Source organism: Falco cherrug, chromosome Z, assembly GCF_023634085.1.
Source record: "Falco cherrug isolate bFalChe1 chromosome Z, bFalChe1.pri, whole genome shotgun sequence".
NCBI lineage: Eukaryota > Metazoa > Chordata > Aves > Falconiformes > Falconidae > Falco > Falco cherrug.
Genome location: NC_073720.1, coordinates 29,500,619 through 29,525,916, shown reverse-complemented (window position 1 = coordinate 29,525,916; position 25,298 = coordinate 29,500,619).

Below are 25,298 nucleotides of genomic sequence, written 5' to 3'. Positions count from 1 at the left end.
TTAAAGACTCAACATGTGTTCTCTATCTTCTTTCATGTAGTCTCAAAATAATATAATTTCCCAGTTTCTGTGCTAACCTTCTGTAGCTAAAACTGATAATCATCCCAGGTTCCCTTGCTGGGTTTTCTAGTCCCTTAAGCTTCAGTTTAGTAACATTTTGGCTGATCAATTGGATACAAAACCCTTTATTTTCTGTTTAAATTCCCATTCCAATAAATAAGGCTTTTAGGCTTAAGTCTACATAACTCCCTTTTGAAACTCTGAGCCAGAGAGTAAAGAATCTAGAAAAAAAAAACAACAAAAACCCACTCAAAACACATTTTCAGCTTTGTGGATGTGTTCGATGTTGTGATCTCAAAAGAACATGCTGGGGTAGAACCAAAGACATGGGAGCAGATGTTGCAATTTCCATAAAAAAGCTTTCTTGGAAAACAAAGAAACTTTTTAAATATTAAAATCCCACAGACTTTACTTAAACTAATAGTTTTATTTAAAAGTCTTAGCAGTGAGACATTAGGGCACTGCAGATCTACCCTGACCTAATTTCACATTCTCTACAAATTATTTTAAACTTCTCAAGATCCCTTCATATGATGCAGCTTAATCAATAAATCATGAACCAGTTTTAGTTATTCTGTATGTTAAGTCATATTTCCATATTTTAGTATCCAGGCTGTCGCCCTGCATATGTGTGTTGTACCTTTCCACTCTGAGACAGATTTAAGAGTTGTTATCCTAGACTCATAGTAATTGCAAGAAAATCCAGTTCCATCTGTTTCTGCCAACATATGGAAATTAAATGAGAATATCAACAGAAAACAGCACTTGCTCAATATCAAGTGCATGCCAGCGATTGTGTTTGTTATAGAAACTTGTGGTCAAGCAGGCTGAGAGAAGTCAGTAAGCTGCCTGTCAGGTAAAAAATCCGGGTGCTGATCTTGTTCATGCCAGTCTGTCAGATGTCAGTTGCAAGATTTCAGCTTAATACAGCTATTTCCGTCACTTACAGATGATGTGTTGCTGAATGAGGTCTGGTTCACCCTGCACTGTTTAATAAGAAAAAATATTTTCACTGCACCGAAAGACAGAGGTTTTGTTGGAAAAATGAGCGTCAAATCCGGAAAAGGATAAAGCATATGCAGAACATAACTTCAGAGCTGGGAGGGGAATAAGATGACTGACTGCTTTATCCACTGCTAAATAACAGCTCTTAAATACTTTTCATTCCTAATCAAGTCATCACATACTCTTGAGAAGTTACAGTAGTTGTACTGTATTACAACTATCCAGTTTCGCAACAGGTTAGAAAAATGTAAATTATATTTGAAACACACATGGGAAGAAAGAAATACGTTGTCTCCTAAGTGTCCCAGAAGTTCAAACCTCCCCCAGTATGGATCAATTCTAAACAAAAGTTCCCCATCAAAACTGTGTCCACCTGGGGATCAGCCCATCTCAGTCGTTGCCTGCTGTGTAATCCCCACTAGAAAACTTCAAAGTTGGCTGCTTTGTTCTTTGCAAAAAGGTTAGAAATTATACCTATTCTTGCAAAAGCTGTTCTAAAGCTTTTTAAGTCCAAGGACTTTGGAATAGGAAGAGTGTGCTCAGGAGAAATTGTGCAGCCCTGAAGGATGTGCACAGAAAATCTCAAGCAGTCAAGTGAGGATGGCTTAAGCAGTTCTCCGTCTGTAAGTGTGGTCTACCATCTCTTTGACGAGATATGGGCTAATTCTGCATGCACACACACCTAATCTCTTTAAAACACACGTAAAATGAGTTCACTTAGACCAGCATGAGCATCCAAGGCAGTATGGGTATCCTTCGAGTACTTAATTCAGTTTCTTTTGAGTCCCTGTTTCTTCCCTGCTTTTGCACCAGTGCTAAGAGTTTTTTTCCCAGCCTTGACATCTAGAAGACCAGGTGGGGAATGCACTGTCAAGTAATACCTACAACAACAGTGACTTATGCATGTCTGTTATTCTAAGCCACTTAATGAAGTTGTTCAGGAAAAGTCATGATAATAATGTAAGAAAGACAAAAGTGCCTATCTTATGTAAGACATCCTTTCCTTTCTCCTCATAGGTCTGCATATCATCTCCCATCAGATAAGCAACAGAGCTGTTAAATTTGTATAACCTGGATTTCTAAGTAAGCAGAGCAGGGGTGCATGTTGCAGCAGATGGGTGAGTGACTTCAAGGCTGTGCCCCAGCAGGATGCATGCTGAGCATTGTCTAGTGTGGCTCTGTGTTGGTGGAGCTCCTGCACACCTCTGCATTGCAATGCTGTTTCGTGCAGTCAGCAACCTGAAGGCAGGGTGCTCCTGAAGTGATTTCCATTTTACTCCCCCAACTTATTCCCTGCTCTCTTAATTGTGACAAAAAGCTTGTGGCTTTAAGAACACTTAACTGTAATACTATTTTCGTAGCTCAAGTTACATGCTAAGTAAGTGTTTTACATACCCTGTTTGTGAAAGACCAGGCAAGCTCTTTGTAGGAAGGTAAATAATACTTAAATCCTTAATCATAATCATCATCCATCTCTGCTCTGTGATTTAATTTAATACCGATTATCAAGTGTTTTATTTTTAACAATTCATGTGGTGTTTGGCTGCCAGAAATGTGTATTCATTGCTAGGGACTCAGGAATTAAGCAAACCTAGCATACTGGATTGCATATCACAGCATAAAGCTGCTTTTAAGATGTTACTGCCTTCTCAAAGAGGAAAAAAAATTCTTGGAAGGCTTTAAATTCAGGGAAAATTCAGTATCACATTATCAGGGTTATATCTCCTCCCAAGTTCTCACCCTACTTTCCTTCTCAAACATGGGGGTACCGGAAAGGAACAACCTTATTCTCAGAAATCCATTGCCTCTCTGTTTATTTTAGGTTCAAGATTTTACTGTTGTACAAACTCCAAGTCATTTCATCTCCCCACAAGTGTTAGGCACTCTCCAAAGACACAAGGCATTTTCCTGGCCCCGGTGAGCTTAAAAATGAGAAATATAAACAAAATAATAAATATAATAAAACTGTGGGAGAGGAGAATTAATGCACTCCAGGAGCAAAGTGAGGTGGTGGTAATGAATTCTGAGCCTCACAGTTGGTCTGAGAAGTTTTCCTTTTTTTCTTGACATATCTGAAAGTGACAAGTTACATCCTTACCTTCCTATGCTCCCCACAAAAGTCAGCCCTCCTTCTTGCCTCACACCAGTGTCAAGCTTCACATTTGCACATCCACTTCCTTGCCCAGCTTTCTGCTCCTTTCTTATTTTCTGAGTGAAGCAGTTAATAAAGGTGTTGATAGACAAGTAGAAGACATGGACCTTCATGAGAGGCTTTGCTCTCATTTCTGCTTGGCGCATCTCATGTTTCACTCTAGAGTTTCCATTAGCCTCAGTGAAGCAGCACCAATTCACACCAGTGCAGCACCTGTCCTGTTCTGTGTCTGCAGCCGCAGTGCGTGCCTGCCAGCACCACACACAAGTGGGACCAGAAGTGTGCATGGCATCTGTGACAAATAACATGTGAGGCTCTGCAAGCTGAACGTTTCCCAGCCCCCAGCCAAAGCAAATTTCTTCTACTTTGCAATGTCCTTGGTACAGCCAAATATCTACAGGATTTGACACGCGGGGAAATCCCCAAAAGATTTTGGTTGCATTAAGTTTCCTGTTGTAAAAGTGACCTGGGCTAAAGCCGGGAAAAACTTTAAGAGCACAACTCTGAAGTATGAGAGACTGAGAAGTAAAACCAGGAATGCTTCGGGTTTTTTATCCTGGCAACTTCTGATTAGCTTCATAGTATTAAACTTTTTGTTGTGTTGCCTTTTCAGATTTAGCCTGCGTGACCTAGCAGCTGTTTCACTTGGCTCAGGGCATTTATGACTTTATTTTGGACAAATCTTTAACATTTTCATTTGATTTTTCCCAACTCAGCTTTGTGCCTCGAAATTTGTTTTAAATTTTACGGTCATTTTTCCCCCTTCTTACCCTTCTTACAGCTGTAGGCTCTGGAACCCAACAACTGTGGTGTTCCTCTCCTCCACCAGCAGCCTGTTTTGTTAAGGTAAAGACAAAAGAAAGGAAGGCATTTGGGAGGGAAAGAAAAGTAAAACAAGAAAGGAAGGAAGGAAGGAAGGCACAGGAGAGGTCTTTTACTGGACCCACTCAGAACAAGATAAAACCTAACACTATATAAATACTGAAGTACACATTAGACTAAAAGTATTCAATAAACATTTACTGTGAATGGAGGCATTAGGAAAGGCTTAGGCCCTGCCTGAATTCCCATGGAATTTATAAATATTTCTTTCATTTGTTCTCCATTTACAATTAGTTGCGGTCAAGCTGATCAAAGACAGAAGAGGCCTGTTGCATGTGAACCAGCATCCCTCACAATGACATTCACAAAGCAGAATGAAATATGAAATATCAGGTTTCCACGGATGTATGAACTTGTAAAAAATCTGAAAGAATAGGAGGTTTTTCACACTGAGTAATGTGAAACATTTGGTGCGGATTGTAGGCCTCTGAAGAGGAAAACTGAGAGCCAAAATCCATCAGGCAATAAAACAGAAGCAGGCAAAAGTTAAAACAACAGCCATTCACTACGATGTATTGATTTAGATATCATGATTGTCCCTGCTATAGCAGTCGTGCATGCTAGCAAGAGCTTCCACTTAAATCATTATCAGGAACAAACGCCAGCACCACAGACCTGAAAGCAGGCTGGAATAACATTTGTGTCAGGAATATATTTTGTCTGTTCCCTTCACTTAAAAAAAAAAAAAAAAGAAAAAAAGAGCATTGCCACAGCTTGTTCACACTGCTCCCATCTATTTCCAGACAAACAGGTGCTAAGGTTAATTGGGTAAGTGGCCTGAAGCTTCCAGTTTTCAAACGAACTTTAAGTAAATAAATAACCCCAAGTGGATCCAGGAGGATAGACTTGCACAAAGCCTCCAAGCAGTGTGTTACAGCACTAGAAGTTCCCGATTTTATATCTCTTTTGCAGACCTGTGCCTTTCGGAGAACAGGGCCCATCGGCCTTTGTGACTAATACAGTGTGCTTTAATTGCTTCCTATGTCTTTCACAGCTGTCAGCCCCTAATGGGGTCAGGGTCGGCAGGGGAGGGGCACTCGGAGGGTTTGCATCCCTCCACCTCCTGAAATGCTCCCAGGCTAGAGAGGGACATCACCCTGGACACCATCTGGGAAACCTCTGTGGCTCTCACCGAAACAAGACGTGTGCCCGCTCCACCCCAGAAGTCATTCACCCCACCCAGACTGACCCTTTTTAGATGCTGGAAAAGGTACGTGCAAGTGGAGACAGTGCCCTTAATGCACTCCCTGACCCAAGAGGCTCTAATTGCTTCTCAAGTTGTGCAAAATTCATTTATTACATTAACCAGCATCAGACAACAGGGAAGAATGTAAAAATAGACTGCTTCACTTTGTTTTGAGAAAGACTGAGGAGGATTAAAGGTTAGCAGGAGACTGCTAGCACAAACAGAGCAGACACTTCATGCTGTTTGTGGTATAAACCCCATAATGCTTCAGACCATACCAGAAAATGTCTAAAGACAGGTACTAGTAGCTAGGGCAAACAACAGGAGGCATACACATGCTGCAGATGTCCTTTCCAAGGAAAGACCTTCATGGAAATGGTGTATGGGGAATACTTCCAAAAAGGGATTACACAAGAAGACAGCTGAGAATACATACCATTTCCTTTCCTTCTTTAAACTCCCTGACACCAAAACTTGTATCTGTTCTCAGGTGCGATCTAGAAATGGGTCAGGAAACAGATGGACTTGCAGTTCACAATACTGCCAACCCTAAGCACCCAGAAGGCATGCACTGAGGCCTCAGAAGTTATGAGACCACCTTAAAACAAGTAATCTATTTTGTGTATGTGTTCTGTTAAACTGACATACTTGGATTTTCATATTTCTCTCAGCACCCACAAGAGCTGGAAACTTACTGCTTTATAGGAAAGCTGAGAGTCTTGCGTAATCACATAACTCCAAGGACAAAGGCTTTAAGAAAAATGACCAGTGCTACATGACTGACAATAACACCCTTAGAGAGAATAATACTGGACTATGACTTGTAAGGTTTGCATTCAGTTCCTGCATGATGCTGCACTCTGGACAGGTTGTGGCATGGCCAACTTCAGCTCCCCATAGGAAATCCAAAAACTCATACCCTGTTGTACCAGTATGGCTCTTGAAATGTGCATATAACCTTAGTCAAGTCACTTCATCAAGCTGTGCCTCCGTATTCCAGCTATAGAAGAAATGTGGGGTTTTTTAAAATATCTCACACTGTAACTATAGGGATGTGTCTGCACAGGTTGTTGTATATTAGGGCAGTGAGCAGAAAGGGTTTAGAGTTTAGAGAGGTGGGTGTTAGCTTAGAATACTGTATAATATCATAATGACCCGTATTATTTTTCTGGAGTAATAGACACCAGGAATCTTAACAAGAAGTGACACAAGGGAAAAAAATCAGAGTACTAACATTATAAAATAAACAGAGTAGTATTCCTCACTTGTGTAGAGGAGTCCTTGCAAAGTGTCTCTGACAGGTGACATCAGTGTCAGGGGAGAACAGAGAAATGTAGGACTCGTTACTGTTTTCAAAAAAAGTGTAACAGAAATGAAAGCATTGGAAGAGGGATTTCCATCATATCAAGCCAGTAAATTTCAGTGCTTGTCTACCAGACAGGCAGGTGTAGGCTTGTACTTTTAATACCTTCCTTTGAAAAAGTACAAATCCTTCCACACTGGTATCAGATAGTGAAGCTTTAATCACAACAGGGACCAGCCAAGTAAGAAGAAAAGTAGAGGTATCCATAAAAATATGACAAAACTCAAGCCCTAGAACCTACCCAAAGCCTGCTCCAAATGGAGTTATCTTTCACACCGGTGCCTAAAATTAGGTTTTTCTAATTCTTCTAACACTGTACAGAAATCCAGAGAGCTAAAGAAAAAGCAAGAGGCATAATTTCAAGGACCAACTCATTTACTGTCTCCCTTAGAGTGCCCACCATTTATAGTCCCTCATTTGGTAAACCCCAAAGGTATAGTCACACCTTATTAGTTTCTGTCACAGGAGTAAACATTAATATCCAACGCATTTCTTCCTGCACAACCCCGTCCAACAACCAAACTTGGCTCTGATCTATCCTAGAATTTTATCATTTCTTCTTTTTATACCTTTCTGAGGAATCTCAATATACTGGTTTGCTCATGACCTCTCTTTCTTCCTCTAAGAGCTTCAATATTCTCTCCTGCTGGTGGCTATGGTCTTCTCTTCCTTCTCCAGTTCCTGGGTAGTCTTAGTCCTCCTTTATCTGTTTCTAAACACGCTTTAGAACTATTTGGTGGCAAACCTACAGATGCGTAAAAAGGCACTGTAATTAGTCTGAACATCAGTAGTCATTTAGCTAGGTAGGATGAACAGAAGAAAATTATTTCACATGAGTTGGTTCATGGTGTCTCCTTTGTGCATAAGCCGTATTTTGAGTCATGCTACCTGGATGTTGATTTCTCTCTTTTCTTCTTTCTCCTCTTTATGCTACATCAACACCAACAAAGGTGCAAAAGGTACAACTGACATTTTTGTGAGCTTGAACACCTCAGTCAGATTCAGTGAATATTTTAAGAGCTTATCCACTTGAGTCAGAAAATAGTAATAGCTTTTTGAGGGAGCAGATGAATTCTCTTCATCTAGAAGTAGTTTACATTTGCTAAGCTTCAGGCTTCGTGTTTTCTACTTATGCTTTCCAAAAAGGCAAGCACAAACGTGCACACAGGGAGTTCATTATCTGTTAAGGATCTTTCATGAAAGAAATGTTTCTCTCCAGATTAACACTAAACAAAATCAAGAGCTAAGGCAGGTACACATTCCTCAGTGCAGATGCATCTCTTTAGGGTTTCTTTCTTATTTATTGGTCAGAAAAATGCACTACAGAAGAGGCTTCTGGGATAAGCGCACTGTGCCTTCCCTCAGGGGTGGATCCCAGGGCTTTACTTTCATTTAATTTCTTGGAGGGAAAGATGAGAGAAGCAAAGAAATGCTATCCCTGATAAAACTGAAAGCAATTTACATTTTAAAAAAACTTACTGAGATGATCCTTGTACAATCCTGCAGTGGCTGTGGAAATATGCAGTGTAAGTTTCTACCCATTTTGGTTTGGTCCAGCTAACTGCTCAGCTAAGACTTTCCAGAAGAGCCTAACCTCTTCACGTGATATGCTTTGAACTGTATCAGAATACTGTACTGTGTGTTCTTCCAAAAATCAGTGTTCCCTTTTTTATTAGCCAGCACATTTCAACATTTTTTTTTGCTCAAGTCCATTGTTAATATGCATATATACTTCAGAACTTTTTTATGGCAAGATAATACATGCAACTCCTTTTGTAAGCCTGCCTTACCATGAGTCATCAAGGTTAATGTGCAAGAGACAAACAAAAGGTGTTAATTTTGCCCTTGTCATCCTCACACATTGCTCCTGCCAGCAGGGAAAGGCTGCAGAGACCTGTTGAACTCAGTTAATGAGCACAGACAAGTGTCCTAGGTCATGGAGCAACAGCAGCTATAAAACAGACACATCTCATACCTATATCACATGTGCATGGCAGCAGTCCTGCCCAGCCCCGGGTTAAAAGACCGGCATGGCTTACTCTCTTGGAGGTGAGCTCCTCTGTAGTACATTAGTGACTGCCATCAAAATGTATGTAAAAATTGTAGACAAGAGATAAGGAGATAGGTAGAGAGGAAGAAAGGAAGAGAGAGAAAGAGGGATAAAAGTAATGGCATAAAGAAAGGTGACAAACTTGAAAGTGAGGTAAATGTTTACATTTATTTTATAAACTCAATCCCTGCACAAGGCTACAGCATGTTATTTTCTGTGCATCATAGCCTGTGGTCTTTTGGTACGTCCCTTTCCTGTCATGGAGTGGTTTAGATAACCCAAGGACTCTCCTTCCATTTTCCCGAGCTTGCCAGCGAGACACAAGAAGGTTTTCAGTCTGTTGTTCCCCAGACTACTGGTTGTCTGATAGGTAGATAAGGAAAGCAAGCACATATATTCTGCGCAGCAACATATACAAATATATCTGCACCTCTAGTGAAAACATACTGGGGGTCCACCAAAACAGTCAGTTCTTTTACCCAAGGAAAACATCTCAAAGCCTACTGTCAGTAAGCCCCAGCAGTAATAACAACAATGGCTTTATTTCCTTCTGCAATTCACAGTGCAGACATCGATTGTACTTTATTTGTCCTGCTATTTCTGAAGAATGTCATTAAGATCCCTTTTTTAATTCCTCACTCTGAGCACTATAGAACAAAAAATTGTTTTCTGAATGCTGCTTGTCTATTGATAGTGCCTGTTGGAAATGTGCACTGGGTTATAGGAGATCTGGGATTAAACTTGACAGGAACACTTTTCCCTTTATGATGAGATCAGAACAGATTCCTGAACAAATCATTATGGCTCTGTTTCCAGAAAACATTACAGCAGAGCTTTGTTCATGTTACTATCATAAAAGCTTCCACCAGTATTTCTATTACCATCTTTATTTTCAAGGGTTTTTAACTCAGCCAGAACAATTCACCATGGGTTGAAAGTTGTCATTTCATGGTGTTCACACCATGAAGGAATTTGTTTCACCATAAACTCTGAAAAATAATAGCACAATCTATTTTGAAGCTGGAAAGAAGGCTGGTGGAAGGCAGCAGTTTCTTAAAATCCTGTTGTTTCATCTACTGAAAACAAAATCAAAGGAACAATTTCTTTTGTTTTTAAGCAAACCTCAGACATGAGAATAAATATGAAGGAACTACCATAGTTTTCAGTACAACTGTTACTGTAAGATCCCGATCCCACAACAGGTCAACATGCAAAAAGCTTTTCTGCCTAGTGGACTTCAGACTTACATCTTCTGCATCTGTGAATTTCCAATGAGCCATACTGTCCCACAAACAGTAAAGCAGGAGACGGGGCCAAGTTCTTAGGTTGTGTGAATTGCTAATTGTAAACTGCTAAAAGAAGTAGCTTCCATGAAACTCAAGCAACACCAGATTACTTAGGGGGTCTGGTTCCTGAAGGAATCAGCTCTTCATTTGTTGTCTTGCAGACACAGCTTGGAGCACTGGGAAATGCTGTCTGGCTGAATGTCTAAACTCTTGTCATCTGCAGACTTCAGTTTCTATCAGCTTCTTTGCAACTCAGTGGTGTGTTCTTACTTTCCTGTATCTGCTTCCCTTCCAACTATTATTTATCTTAGTTTTCTAGCCTGTACCACTCTTAAAGCAGGACTTTTCTTCCACGGTCTGTTTGTACAGAACCTAGCCCAATGGAGTGTCAGTTTTACCTGAGTCCTCTGGACTTTGCTGTACTATAGGTAATAATGGGGTAATGAATAATACAAAGCTCCATTCCTTCACTCATTCACTTCCATGAGAAAAATATCATCCCTCAAGGCTGGAGTTCTGCCCATGATAAATCCACAAAGTATGAGTTTGAATCCAAACTTTCCATATTGTAGCTCACAAGCTTGGCTCCAGGGTTTTGGTTATGGCCCATCTTTATTACTAAAACATTTCTCTGTCTTCCTCTGAAACATCCTTTCTACACCAAACAAGATTTCCTGGGATAGTGAGTATAATTCACATTATTGCACATACTTTTTCTGCTTTAATTTTATCTCCAAAAGACATTAAATCTACATTTATTAAATGGAGTTACTTTTCCAGCCTGCAGGCATCAGCCCAGTATTTTGAAAGATGTAACAATGAGGTTTATGATTAAAAACTTTTTTGGAAAACATGAACAAATGATAACCAGTTGTGATAGTTTTCCACATTTTTATATTATCTAAAAATATGTTCAAATATCCAGAAATGATCTTGTGATATGACTTATTCACAAGTCCCCTGAAGTGTTTAATAAGTACAATATGGTACAACTAAAATCATGCTTATTACTGCTATTAGCTTGGTAATTCTCCAAGATGAAATCATACTTTTCAGGTTATAAATATACATTTTTATTGTTGATTTTATGCTGCATTTTGAAATATTGCTTCTCTGCTTTCATATTTTCAGTGCTGTATTACAGTACTATAAATCAGCCCAGCAGTAAAGGAATTCTAATTGGAATCAGGTGATTTTTTTAAAAAATAGGGAAAAAGTTAAACTTATATCCTTTTGAATGAAGATAAATTCTCTTAAAGCTCTTAAAAAAAAATCAGATGTGTCCAGAATGTATCTGATTTATCTTTTTGAAAGACTAATCAGATAAAAGTATGCACAATACACATCAAAGTATATGTATGAGCTTAAAACCACCATAAAAGATACCTCTAGATGTCTAACTAAGTACAGAGAATTCTTCCCCTGGTATTTTTTTCTTCTTTGTCTATGTTGTTTCAATTTTTCCATCCTACTACCTACACAAGCTTGTGCTTCTGTTCTGCCTCCTTTTTATCCATATATTGTATTGTTCTTTCAAAAAAAAAAATCCAATTGTATTACCACAATATATTCCTAATGTCTCAGCACCTCTGTAGAGCTAATTTGATCCTTAAAACATTGACTCTTTCTATGATGGACTTGCCCGAAGATGCTCTCTATATCCATCTGTACCACATCCAATGCAGTAGTCAGTCTAGCAAGTCACAATCAACTATGTAGTATGTGCCAGGTGCTGGGATTTATCCTGAAGGCTAGTGCTCTGTGGGTGAGGAAAACAGCAGTAAATTAATAGGTCTGGAATACAAAGCCAGAAAACACACACTGTATGTAGGATATTTTAAAACAACGTTGTGGACTTCCCTTTTCCCAAAAATTACACAAATAAACCTTAGGAAACACTGTTTTTTCAGGAAAAAAAATACAGCGATCAAAGCAAATAATACAGATTTGATTCCTGTATGCTGCTATGTTAGCAATCAAGACAAGTCAGGGAAGGCATGAGGTGGAGTCAGGGAGTACAGAGTCCATGCGATAATTCATGGGAGGGCTTGGAGGCCACCTCTGGCTCTCCCATTAGTGCTTCTGCAGTCCCTCCAAACAGGGAAGCACTTTGCGGTTCCTAGAGCATTCAGAGGGCAGCTTTACAGGTTTCCACAGAATCTTTTAATTTTTCATCTAAGCTTTTGGGCAATGTGGCGTATTTTCATAGCCCTTTAACATATCTAGTATTTTCCCTTTCCAGGACACAAAGCAGAAATCCCACAGTGCATCACCTGATGTTTCCAAGCCAAAAGAAATAGCCCTCCTACTTTCCCAGACATCCCCACAGCATGTTAGGCAAGCTTTTTAGCTGAATGACATTTGGGAGGGAAAGCCATAACATAGATGGGATTAATTACTGGATATTGTACATTATATGAAGTTACCCTTTTTTAATTTTTAAGAGAGACTGAATTGCTCTGTGCACACTTGAAGCTCCTAAATAGGAAACTGACAGAGCTCTGTCATGAAGGCCAGAAGTAAGATTAAAAATGAAATGGATCCAAATAAAAATCATGTTAAGCAAATATTCAGCAGAAAGGCATCTCAGCAAAGATGAAACAAGCAAAAAGATATATACACACCTTGGACAGCTGCTCAGGGTTGGATGAAAACCAGATGGAGGAAATCAAGAGGACTATAAGGCTGAATGGAGACATATTTGGAAAGATAAAAGGTAGCATGAAAAGTCACCTTTCACTGGGGTACAGAAAGTCTACAATGCTGAAGTGACAAAATACGACATGACTTGGAGATACAGCCTCATGCCAACAGGATGAAAAGGATGCATTTTTACATCAACTGAGACTTTGCTCTGTGAAGGAGAGTGAAGACAACACTTTGGGATTCCTCTTGGTGAACAGAAATATGTTCCTGGCATAGAAAATCCAATGATGGTGTGGAGACTCTTGCTATTTCTGTGATGCTTAAGCAGTTCTCTAATAACCTCTGCGTTCATTAGTTTTCCAGTTGCAAGGAAAAACTGGTGTGAACCGGCTTTTGTCTCCTCTTTCTCTTGCACATTAGAGGTCTTCTCCAGGGGAATGTCTCTCATCACAGGCCCAATTCCTTTTGCAGACAAGGTCAAGTCTGCCACTTCTTGTTGCACACTGTAAGTATTTCTCTTCCTATCTTTGAGTTTTCTCTTCCTATCTCTCCTAGGCTACTTCCCCATCGCACCTCTAGACCAATAACCTGTCTCCAGGAGTAAATTCGAGGTGAAGTGCAACAGGGAAGGCATTTGCAATGCTTCCCTCTCTATTCTCAGGCTCCAAAACACAGACTCTTCTGCAAGAGCACCATCCCCAGCACCCTGTTCCTTGACATGACTCCTGTCTCTGTGGAACATGATGTTTACTGTCAGATAAAGTCCCATGATTTCATGATTGAAGCCCCAGGGCTACTGAAATGAGAACTGTGCCCAACATTTAATATTAATTGCTGGGCTAATTCTACAGCCAGAGCTGTACATGAGGTAAACGTTATAAGATGCATGTGTGGACTAGACTGGTTTTGTCTCATCCACTGTCAGACATTCGTCCTACACTAGCATAAGCAGCTTATCTTAGGGTGGGATGAAAGACCCTGTTTTGTTCTCTATACAGCACAGATGGGTGTTGGTGACCAGTTTAGACTAGATATCTAGCTTTTATGTGACCAATACTATGTAATGTGAATCTACATTCCAGTGTAAACACCAACCTTTAAGAGAAGTCATTCACATAAAATGTTCAGGGGACCAAAATGGGTAATGGCTCTGCCTTAGCTTCAGGAAACCTCCTCAACACCTAGAGACCAGGCAAAGGCTGATGAAAATAAACGTAACACAACAATGACTGAATATGCTAGCTTCTTCAAATCTTCCAACCAGCCCAAGCAAAGAAGAGGATAATACAACGATTAACAGCAATGAGTGCAAGATAATGACTCTGCAGCCACTGCTGGGCGTGGGGAAGGACCGCTCTGGCAGGGAGTGGTTGAGCGCCTTCGAGGGCAGGCTGGAATGACAGGAGAGGGAACGGACTTCTTGCTTCCCTTGAAAGTCTGTCCTGTATGCTCACGGTGGGTCTGCAGCAGCGTATGGCAGCAGTGGGTGATGAGGAGCGTGAGGCTGAAAGCCAGATCCATGGCACTAGCAGGCAGGAGCAGTTCCCTCCTCTCTCAAAGACCTCCTTCCTCCAGCACAAAATTCTGTAATGTAGCAATTTTGAACTAGAAAACACAAGATGTTGGGATTTCTTCTGGAATTACAGATGTGGAGCAAGGATTGCATCAAGTGATCAGGCAAACAGATGGGCTTACCCTTAGCTCACCTGGGATCCACTTCAATGCCCACTGAGGACAGCAGCCTCAGTGGACAGGCTTTTGGCAGTGCATAACCGCATTCCCAGCAGAGTGGGACAGTCACAGAGCATCTCCACCCATAGCCATTTACTTACTATTGTGAGAGCATTTACTTGTTTTGAATGTTTATAAACTCTTATTGGAACACAAGGACTATATGGATTCATCTAAATCCTGATCTTTTTGATCTGGAAAACCTTCAGTAATTGAAAAAAAATCTATTTCATCTCTTGCTTCAGAACATCATGTATAGTTTATAACCAAGGAACCCATGGCTCAGATTTAATGGTAATCATATAACATCTGTTTAATTTTAAAATTTATATGGAGGCTTTTTTGGAAATCCCTTGGAGTTTTTCGACTTTCTGTCTTCTCTACGCACACAGAGGATGTAGAAAATTAATTTCCTGTGTAAAAATACAAGACGACAGAAGGTCCAAGGTTAAACCTATTTACAAAGAAAATCACTGCCAGTGTTTAGAAAATTCTGCTTTTATTTGAAATATTTGGAGGTGTACCTGGCTTCCCACGTCCTCACGGTATTTAAGCATATAAGGCTTTCTGTCCAACAAACTGCAGTGAAAAACCTCCTCTGTATTGATTTTTCCCTGATGAATTGTGAACTGTCTATTCATATGGTGATCCATTTATTTTAATAAAGAAGACAAACCTGTAGGAGTTTTTTATTTTCCCACCCCTCTGGCCTCTTGTGAAAGGACTTAGCCTGCTGCAGAGGCCAGCGTTCAATTTAGAGATGAAACCAGATGCCACTGACTGATGTCTACTTGGTTACTTTACGGCAGAGTTAGTTTACAGCACGGTAGGAATGTGGCTTTCCCTTCCTGTAGCAAGGGTCTCAGTGCTGGGAATGCAGGGACCCTCTTTTCTTCCATTTCTACTGATGCACTGAAGTAAATTAGGACAGAAATATCTCTAGAAGACAAGATAATCCCAGGCACTGTTGAAGGATCATGAAGCCATCAGGTCAGTCCTGTTTGGTGACAGAAGCCATTACTTATTCTTCCATAAAAACCTACGTGAAATGGATGAGGTTTTTATCCCATTGCAGTGTCCAGACTGTTAGCTTGCAGTACTCAGCTTCACCACAGTGAAGGCAACTGACACCTTCATTCCTTGTCTCAGGAAAGAGAGGAAGGGCTGAACAGAAGTCCCTACTACCAGCAGAATCACCTGAATGGCAGTGGGGAGGAGCAGCTCAGCTCCTGAATAAGGGAGGAGATATATGGGAAATGGTACCCAGGTACCTGACAAACACCAAGTATGGTGATGCTAGGGTTCCTGTGGTTTACTGACTGGGAATTCCTCACAGGCTTAGGGCTCCCAAACCTTCTACACCAACACAGGAGGATGAGAGCCTCCAGCAACCCAATTATAACAGGAATGTCTAGAACTTAGACCACTAACACCAAGTAAGAAAGCCTGGAAAATCTGCAGTCTGTGTCCACTAAGCAAATAGCAAGCCAAGAAGCACCAGCAAATATTACATGCTCCAGAATTTGTCCATACCCCACTTAGAGTGGGTGGTTCCTCTGTTTCAGGACACCTCAGGAGACTCTGAAATCAACTGCTCACTTTGATGCTGGATATTTCCTTTCTCTTTTTTTCTTTATTTTTTATTATTATTTCCTTCCCAAGGAAAGTTTCAAAATAACAAGTTTTCATCTTGGCTCAGATTAGAAAGGCTCTCAGAAGGTCTGAATTTCCTACAGGACTGCTTCAAATAGCTCTGTAGTATATGACTGCTCATGTGGAAATCTGCAACACTGAAACCTGCAAGTATCCTGGAGAGTCTTTTACCAAAGCACAGGCCAAGTATGTATTAGGCATCAGCTACAGCTTTGCCGCTTCAGTGACTTTCTGAATGTCAAGGCTCCAGTACTGTCATTTCTTATCACCAATTCCCGTTCCGAACACTTAATTTTCAGGCTGACTTTTCAGTAATCCACACTTCCATCTTGGGCTTTGGCAGTTAAACTGTGTCCTTTCTATCTGAGGCTCACCCAGCAGCTTCTGAGTGTGCTGTAGTCATCAGTAAGGACCCAGTAAGGTCATCAGCTACCAAAGCAATAACACCTTGGAATCAAATATCCCTGTGGCCCTGTGGTAAAACCAGTGAAGTTTCATTGCTCCAAATAATTATGCAGAGGTTAACAAGTACATGACTCCGCTAATGAAGTCCAAGACTGAACACAATTCAATTCATTCAAGCATCACTCTGCTGACCAGGTGTTAAAAAACAGTAAAAGCTTGTTTTTGTCAATAAAATAAGTTCATACAACTTAATATGAGTACAGTATGTCAAGTTAAAAGGTGCTAGTTTTATGGTCCCTTTTTCTGAGTAGAACCACACTTTAACATGAACTTATCCTAAATTGTTCGTTGTTTGATCTTCTTTTTTCTTTACAATGTCAGCCTTTGGGGAACACCTAAGGATCTAATAAAGGACCCTGTAGCTTTAGGCATTATATGTAATGGAAATTAACTGTCCAGGACCTGAAGAAACATCCTATGTCAAGGCAAGCTGACCAAAGGTAAGAATTGCTACTTATCCTCTTCTTCACATGATTTCCCCTTCTTAGAAACTCTGGGAACATGCTTAGCAATTTAGATTACTGACAACAATAAAGCATCTCAGCCTTTGCTATCTTCTTGAAAGAAGAAGCAGTAAAATGTTTCACAAAATAAAATGTGCCTGGATTAGCTGAATCTTTGACACAAAGCAGCTCCTTCACAGGTAAGGACAAGAAAAGTGTAAACACTGGAAAAGGTTTTGCTGTGGCAGAAAAAAAGACATGTCAGTGTAGCTTAAGCTGCACACTGAGTAACGGAGGAAATCCAAGGTGACAAATAGTGCACTATCCACTAACAGAAGGACAGGGCAGATGAGTTAAATATCTGTATTTAGTTGCTTTTTTCCTCATTCCATTAACACTCTTTATCAGTCTGAGGAATCTCACTATATGTCTCTAAAATTGAATGATTTGAATGCTCAATGAAACAGCTCCTTTCTTAACTGAAAAATGCACTGGCAACCATTGAGCAGAACAGACATGCCATCTGCTTCACAAAGCATTATTACTTGCTGGTTTGCCCTGTGGCATGTGCAGTTTAAAAGAAATATTAGTGTCTGCCATGAAAAGAATGAAAGAAAAGATACGGTTTCGTTCACTTTTGCTTTAGAACAGAAAATTAGAGGAAAATGTTGAAGCATTGTATATGGTTTTCATCTGGATATTATTAACTCATATTTTTTTAATCATGTACAGTACCATACTGATTACTGATTGCTACTGTTTTTCTTAAACACATCTTTACATTATGCATAAAATACAATGCAATTTATTTTTGTCTGTCATATCAACCACTAGAAAACACTTTACCAGATGATTTTAGTTCGTAGTGGCTGTAAAAGAAAATAATAATTTTCTGGTTTATGTGTGCAAGGAAGCTTTAGGTCATGTACTGTATTATATTACGAAGCTGCAATATGTAGAAAATGTAACAATAACCTAGACACAGAGAACAGCAAAACTGCACTTGAGACTTCTACTTAAAGATGAACTACAAAAAGTTCTAAAAGTAAAATCTCTTTTGAGACATCCACAAGGATTTAGTGATAGAATAGTGATAAATGAAAGGAACTTGGTAGCAACTTCTGGAAAGCTGGACCTCTTAAAAAGTACAAAAATTCTGGGCTGTGATTTTCCACATGTCAGTAATACCAGAACTATAAAACACTTCAGTGACCAATTCCTGCTTTTACTCCCTTTTCTAATTTCCATGTGTGTCAATGTTCTGTTCAAATGTCTGGACCAGCACCCCACACCTAACAAACGCTTGAAGTTTTCCAGTGCCTAAAAGCCTGCCTAGGTGCTTCTAAGTCTCCAGAGGGTCTCTCCCAACCTGCACCTGAAGCAGGGGAAGATCATGTGATGTGCAGTTCTGCTTCCTCACAACAAAGCTGAAGTGACTCAGAGTTTAGAGAATAATGGAAAAGTACTGCAAGAATATCCCATGGAGACAAAATATTTTCTATTCAAAACTCTTTGTGGTCATGGCATGAGGGAAGGCTCCCCAGGAATGTAAGGGGGGGGGGGGGGGGGGGCGGGTGTGTGTTCCAGTTTACTGGGCCCCCTTAAAAAGGTATATCATATTCACTGCTGAGTGTCATATTTTGCAATCTGCACAAACCACTGATGTGCAGCTTCTACTATGCCACTTGTTGTGAGGGTTCATTGTAGACCCTCTAATGAGCCTGCCATACTCCTTCAGCATGCACAGCACCATCTTCTCAATCATGCCTTTCAAGAGATTAAGATTCAGTGATGCAATACAGCCCATGACACAAAGCCTCTTTTCAAACATAAGAGAGCCAATTGTTTTTACAACCTCCAAGCATGCACGATCTTTGCTTCACATGTCCATGCAATAAGTGGCCTAAAAGTTTCATATCCTCCTTGCAATATGGAACTTGACCCTTGAAAATCCCTCATGACAATTCAACTAGTAGAACGGAAATCTTTTCCCAATACCCTAAGGACACTGGCTAAATATTTGCACTATTTCCATGTATACACACTCCATTACACTGTCCTTGCGTATTACACAAACTAACAACATTTTTGAAGCTATGTATCCTCCTGCCTACTCCGTCCATAAACTATCTCAGCTGCTTCCAGACTCCTCAGGTCAAATTCTTTACTCCCAGCTCCCTCTGGCAGGAGCTATATGTCAGAGCGTGGCTAAAACCTCTTTGCTTAGGCCAACACTCACTGCATGAACACCAGTTTCAAGACATTGGCAACACAAGGAAGCTGATCTTCGTGAGCACTAGGAAGTACTCAAAGCTTTCTGCTACCACTGATTTTAGGTTGCACTCTTACAGCATGGGGCTGATAGCTGGTGAAATGCTAGTGCACAAGATTTAGCCTGGGGCAGGAGACACCTCTGTGCAGCTGCTAGCCCTGCCACAGAAACTTTTATCAATTCAGAAAGATGTGTAAGGCGTGTCTGAGCTAACAGACCAATGAGTGTCTTGACGCTCTGCTCCAGTCACCTGAGGTCCTTCAGCAGTGAATGGAAAAAGAGACACCTCTGCAGGGTAAATTACTCCATGCTTTCAGTTTTGGAAGACAGTGAATCACCCCAGGCGTGCCTGCTTCAAACCAGTAACAGCAGCAGATGCCCTGGCAAGGACCAGGCCAGTCCCCCCTTTTCTTTGCCCATGGTCCCTGCATGCAGCATGGTGACAATGTTCCCCCTTGTCCCTGGTTCACACCAGTGCTGCAGTCATTAACGTCCCTCAGACTGTGACACTCCCAGCTGCTGTGGACCATCCATACAGTGGCTGTTTACAACCCCTTCGTAGTTTTGCATCAGTGGAAGGAAAACACTATTTGGATATTACAGCCCACAGGAAAGGCCCAGGCCCACTGAATAGTAAGTATTATGTTAGAAGTGTTGGGCGGAATCAAAACAGGATGCTGCCAAACTTGGCTGTCCCTTTCAGAGCAATACCTGTGATACATTCCCCTCTGAACTCTTCTTGGTATTAGCCTGGTATAAGGGACTGCCCAACTGGATCAAACCCACTGGCCATCTAACCTTGTGTCTCTGGAGGTGACCAGCATCAGATGTTTCACTGCAAGACAGAAGATTCACTCTTGGCCATGTCAGAGGTCCACCTAAGCCACCGTCACCTTAAAACTTCTTTTTCTAACACCTCTAGTAAGAAGTGAGTAAGAAGAAATTATTTTCAACAAAAATGCAAACAAAACTGTCAACTTTATTATGCTTTTTAAAGCAAAAACCAGAAAACATTAAAAATGGAACCTGAGTGGAGAAAAAACTTCTTCTTTCAGTATATAAAAAACGAGGCAAATAAAAAAGCAATGTAACCTTTTCTGCATTTTTAATACACTTCTTTTGAAAACAGTGTATACTAGTGATAATTCGCTCTCTTCTCCATTATTTGCTATGATATTTGCATAGCCAATGAATTTTTTTGCAAGATGTGATTTTCCTTAGATAAGCGTATCAGACCAGTGCATATTGAGTGAGGAAAGCTATGCAACACCCCCAAGTACTTCAGTGGTCCATACAGGGGCCATTTTAAGGCTTGTCAGTCTCTATTATTGATCCATAAACATCAAGCATTTCAGAAGGCAAATTCAGGTAAATATACAGATGTCTGACCTGCTCCGTGGTATTTGGTCAATTCCTTTCATATTCCAGGAAATCAAAATCAGAAATTTACAAGATCTTCATTGTTCAGGGCAATCATTATTTGAAAGTTTGGAGTGGAGCATAAACATATCACTGCCTTTTTTTTCCTCAGATTTTGGTGTTTTCAATTCCACATGGAGAAACAAAACAAAACAAACACAGATATCAATGTGAAATAGGTGTGCAACTGGTTAGAAATATTTTCACTGAAAGAGTCCTCCTGTCCAGCTGTAACACACCCACAGCAAACATATCAGGTAAGGCACTACCCAGTATTTTCACTATTTGGAACAGATAGCATTCTCATTACATTCATAAACCTTGAAAAGTTGAGGAAGACAGTTCATCAAAAGACAAGATGAGATCTTGAGAAGTTAGAGGACAGGTATCAAATAAATAAGATTCAACCAGGAGAGGTGCAAGGCTCTATATGGGGAAGAATAATCGTCTGCATCAAAAGACAACAGGGAGGCCCTGCCAGAGATGCAGTACTGCAGAAAAAGCTCTGAAGATTGTACCAGAGCACAAGTTATGCAGAAGTCAAAAGAGGAGAGATGCTGCAAAGAAACCAATTGTCCTACTAAAACAGCTAAGTAAGAATGTAACCTACTGGACACAAATTAATTCTTCTGTTCTATTTGGCTCTGGTAAGTCTCCAGCTGAAGAAAGTTTTAGCCCTGCTTCAAGGAATCAAGAGAATGATTAGAAAAACCTGATCTTCAGAGAAAGACTGAAGGACTTCATTGTTAGATTGGAAAAGGGAAGACAGGAGAGACAGCAGTAACAATCTTCAGCTACACTGAGGGTGCCAGCAAACAGGAAGGAAATAAGTTCTTCCCTGTGTCCACCGAAGATAAGAAAAAAAAGTAAATTAACTTCATCACCAGCAAGAAAGACTAAGGTTAAGTATCAGAAGAACCTTTTTAATTGCAATGGCAGAGAAATGCTGGGAGGCCTTGCATTGGGGAGAATGCATTATCTCCCACAGGGGAGCTCACTAAGAACAGACTAGACATCTATAGGCCAAAACAAGATGCTCATATAGATAATCCTGGGCTGGGGCATGGGGATGGACTAGATGTTCCCTTTGAGCTCTGCTGTCCTGCAGTTCTACATGGAATCGATGTCCCATGTCCACTGACAGTTCAAGCGGTGTAGATGTTTTAGTGGATATCCCCACCCATCGCACCATCCCAGATTTCAGAGCACAGAGTATTCCTCCCTGACCACCCCGCTGCACTGAAGGCAAGCCTCTGTTTGCAGAGTGCTGCAGACCTGCCTGGCATCATGTGAGGCATGTTGCAGGATGAGTGGGAGTGAGGAGCTGGCTCCACTCCTGCTCTGACCTGCACCAGACTCTCCCACCAACCCCAGCTCAGCAGCACTCATTCCTAGAACCAAGCCGCCTCAAGTTAGCATATGCCTGCAAATTGAATTGTCAAGGTAGGTGACAAAAATGCTGGAGCAGAGGCGAGAGGTGGGGAGATAGTGCCAGCTGCAACAGAAGCCCTAAGGAGAAAGAGCTGCTCATCAGGTCGTACCTCAGAAGTCAACTGAGTGGGATCTTCAGCCTGTTCTTTCATCTGCAGCCTATGTGTCAGCTGACCTGTTTGGAAGGAGCCTTGCTCCAGCAGTTTTTTTCATGGTCCCATTCGCCTTTCCCCTGCCCCATGCCTTCCACTCCACCCGTACTCACATTCTTACTCTTTCCCTTAGTTACCAGCCAGGGGACATGGAAAACTGCCTTCTTGGGGTTTTTTTTGGTTTTTTTCATCTGCTCTGTTGTTTTAATATAAACCCACAGCTCCTCTAGTTAGTAAATGCTAGCATTTCAAAATGTAATATAATGTGCCATAAACGACATTCCACACCATAAAATGTTGCAGAAAGATATACTTTTACTCCTAAAATCAGTGGCTGGATTCTGCTGAACTGAATTTGGTGGAGATTCAATCAGAACTGAGACAAAACAAAGGAAAAAGAGTCCAGGTTCACTGCAGAGTTCACTTGCATTTTTTCCTGTCCCCAACAATAAGAGGATTACCTTAAATCAAGAGCATCAGTGTCAATGAGAACCAGAAAACTTAATACATAGAAGGCCAAGGAGATCAAAGCTTAGCACCTGGAGAATACCACATGCTCTGGATTAATAAAACAATACACTCCGTTACATAAATCTTGAGCAAGGTTATTCATGGACACACATACAAAAAAGAAATTACTGTAGGGTTCAGATAACTGATATTTAATACTGGTGCTCTCCCTATCAGAAAATACCCTCTCACATTATAGGGGTGTTGACACAGAGCTGTGAGACATTATTTTGTTTTAAACACTTTTAGTCTAAACTTGACATTACAGTTTTTGGACCTGGATACTGCACATCTGCAAGCCAGCGGAAATACCAAAATCTTGCATGCTCCTTTGATTGTTACATTTAAGGTATCATATATGCTACCAGCTCAGCTGCTGCAAGGCATTAAAGTCCATTACTCCAAGCTTGTAAAGTACTTTGGAAATACTATAGACAAGGATTAGAGAAGATGAGTATTCCACATGGCTTCAGAAGGGATGATAAACAGGGGGTAAATGCACTGTAGTTAAAGTGATATATTGACTACATGTGGGGAGCAATAGCATGAGATCCCTTCTGATTAATATTTTGTTGAGTGTTTTTGAAACTATATGATTTTATCAAGCCATCATATTTCTCAGAACAGCTCTGTTTACAGTGCCTTAGTCTACAAACTACTGACGGGCTGAAAACCAGCAAACCAGACAAGTCTGAACTTGGAACACAATTACTTGAACTTAATTTAGGACCTGTATGTTAGTATGATTTGGGAGAGGCTGGAAGAGGGGAGAAGAGGTAGAAAGAATATAGTCCAAATATGGTTATTAGTTTCACAAAGAAATATTCTAATCAGCATAAAATCATGTCCTTTATATATTATCTTTAATCGTAAGCTGTTCCAGTGTGCTTTATCAACAAGGAAGCAAATTCCCCCTCAGATATGAAAATAGCATCCAAACACCAGATATGTGACCCTGTGACCTACAGATACAACAGAGAATCACTCATCTGTATTGCATAGCCACTGCAGGAAAAAGGCAGCTCTTTAACGTAAGAGAATTGATCACCCTAGAAAGATCCAGGACAGGAAAGGAAGAGGAGCAAGGGTAGGGTCTCTCTATCTGGCACGCTGGAGTATCCAGTCACCCAAACAAAGCTGCCACCCTGGCAACGGTGCAGCTATGCTAGGAAAGTCTTCTCCCTTCATCAAGTCAGGTTCAGGCTTTGCATACCATTCAGGACCCCTGCCAATTTTCCATTTTCTATGGATGGGTCACTGAAAGCCGGCAAATCCCCCTGTTATGATCAGGCGTAGTGCCCTCACAGCTGCCATGGAGGAAAGCAAGTCTTTTGTGAGTTTGAGATCCAGTTCACAAAGGACCAAAAAGGCTGAGAATATGGTGGTGCAGAAATTTTGCAAGACGGCATAGGCAGGTTCTGACCAAACTTGTTCCCAAGCACTGGGGGCAAAAAAAAAACCCTAATCATCAATCATTTAAATGTAAATGTAAGCAAACTGTTTTGCTGTGGAAGCAAGCTGAGAGTGGTGTTACGTCACCTTTGCTTCTTCAGTGCTCTTTAGTACTCTGTTATTTTAGGACCTGCAAATTGAGTTGTGGTTTACTATTATTAATTGAACACAAGAGGTTTAAGAAGACTGTAAGCAGAGGCTGAACCAGATGACCTCCTGAGGTCCCTTCCCATCTGGGTTTTCCCGTGGTCCTATGGTCTTAGTACGAGTTATTTCTATTAAAAGGAGATGGAGGTTTAATAGGACAGAAGAAAAGTAGCAAATTGTTGGTGGAATCTGATTTGGCAAGAAAAAGGTTTTTCTGAATTGAAATTAGAGGGCAACAGGACTCTCAGAGGAGGTCAGAGCTGGCAAACAGAAAGGAGGTGGCAAGTGATAAGCGTGTGAAGGACTCTCTGGCCGGGAGGACTCTCCAGGGCATGACTCATGGCATGGCATGGGTATCTTCACATGAGCAAATATGGATGCCAACACGGAGATATACGAGGCAGACAAGGGACACTAGAACTGCTGGGCACAGCACACACGCCCCTCCTTCACGCGACCTCAGCATTGCCTTGTTACTTCAGCTAAGCCTGGACCTGCTTCTGGGCCAAACCAAACCCTGTCTCCCTTTGCTGCCAGCCAACACCCCTCACCAAGAAATGGGCTGGGGTTTACTATCAGTCCTCTAATTTTGAGTGGCAATTATTTGAGCAATGGAGCAAGGTTTTTGATCTGCTCAGTGACATAATTTACAGTTTGGCATTGGCAACAGAGATCTCCCATCTGCAGGTTCCTTCCCAGGCCCTGTCATAAACTTGCTTCGTTGCTCAGACTGCTCCTGGCCTCAGTTTACCCCTGCTTTAAATGCATTTTATATGGGACTGTGAATTCAGATAGACATAGTGAGACTTAATTAATATCAGTCACATTGCCAAACTGAAAAATATGGAGTGGTTGTAAATTAAAGGTACAATAACAAATAGCTTCATGGTCTTTAGATAGTCCCTCTTCAGCAGAGCTGCAGGGAAAATACAAGAATGATAATAAATACATCATAAACATTAAAGAGCCATAAAATAGCCACATATAGATCCA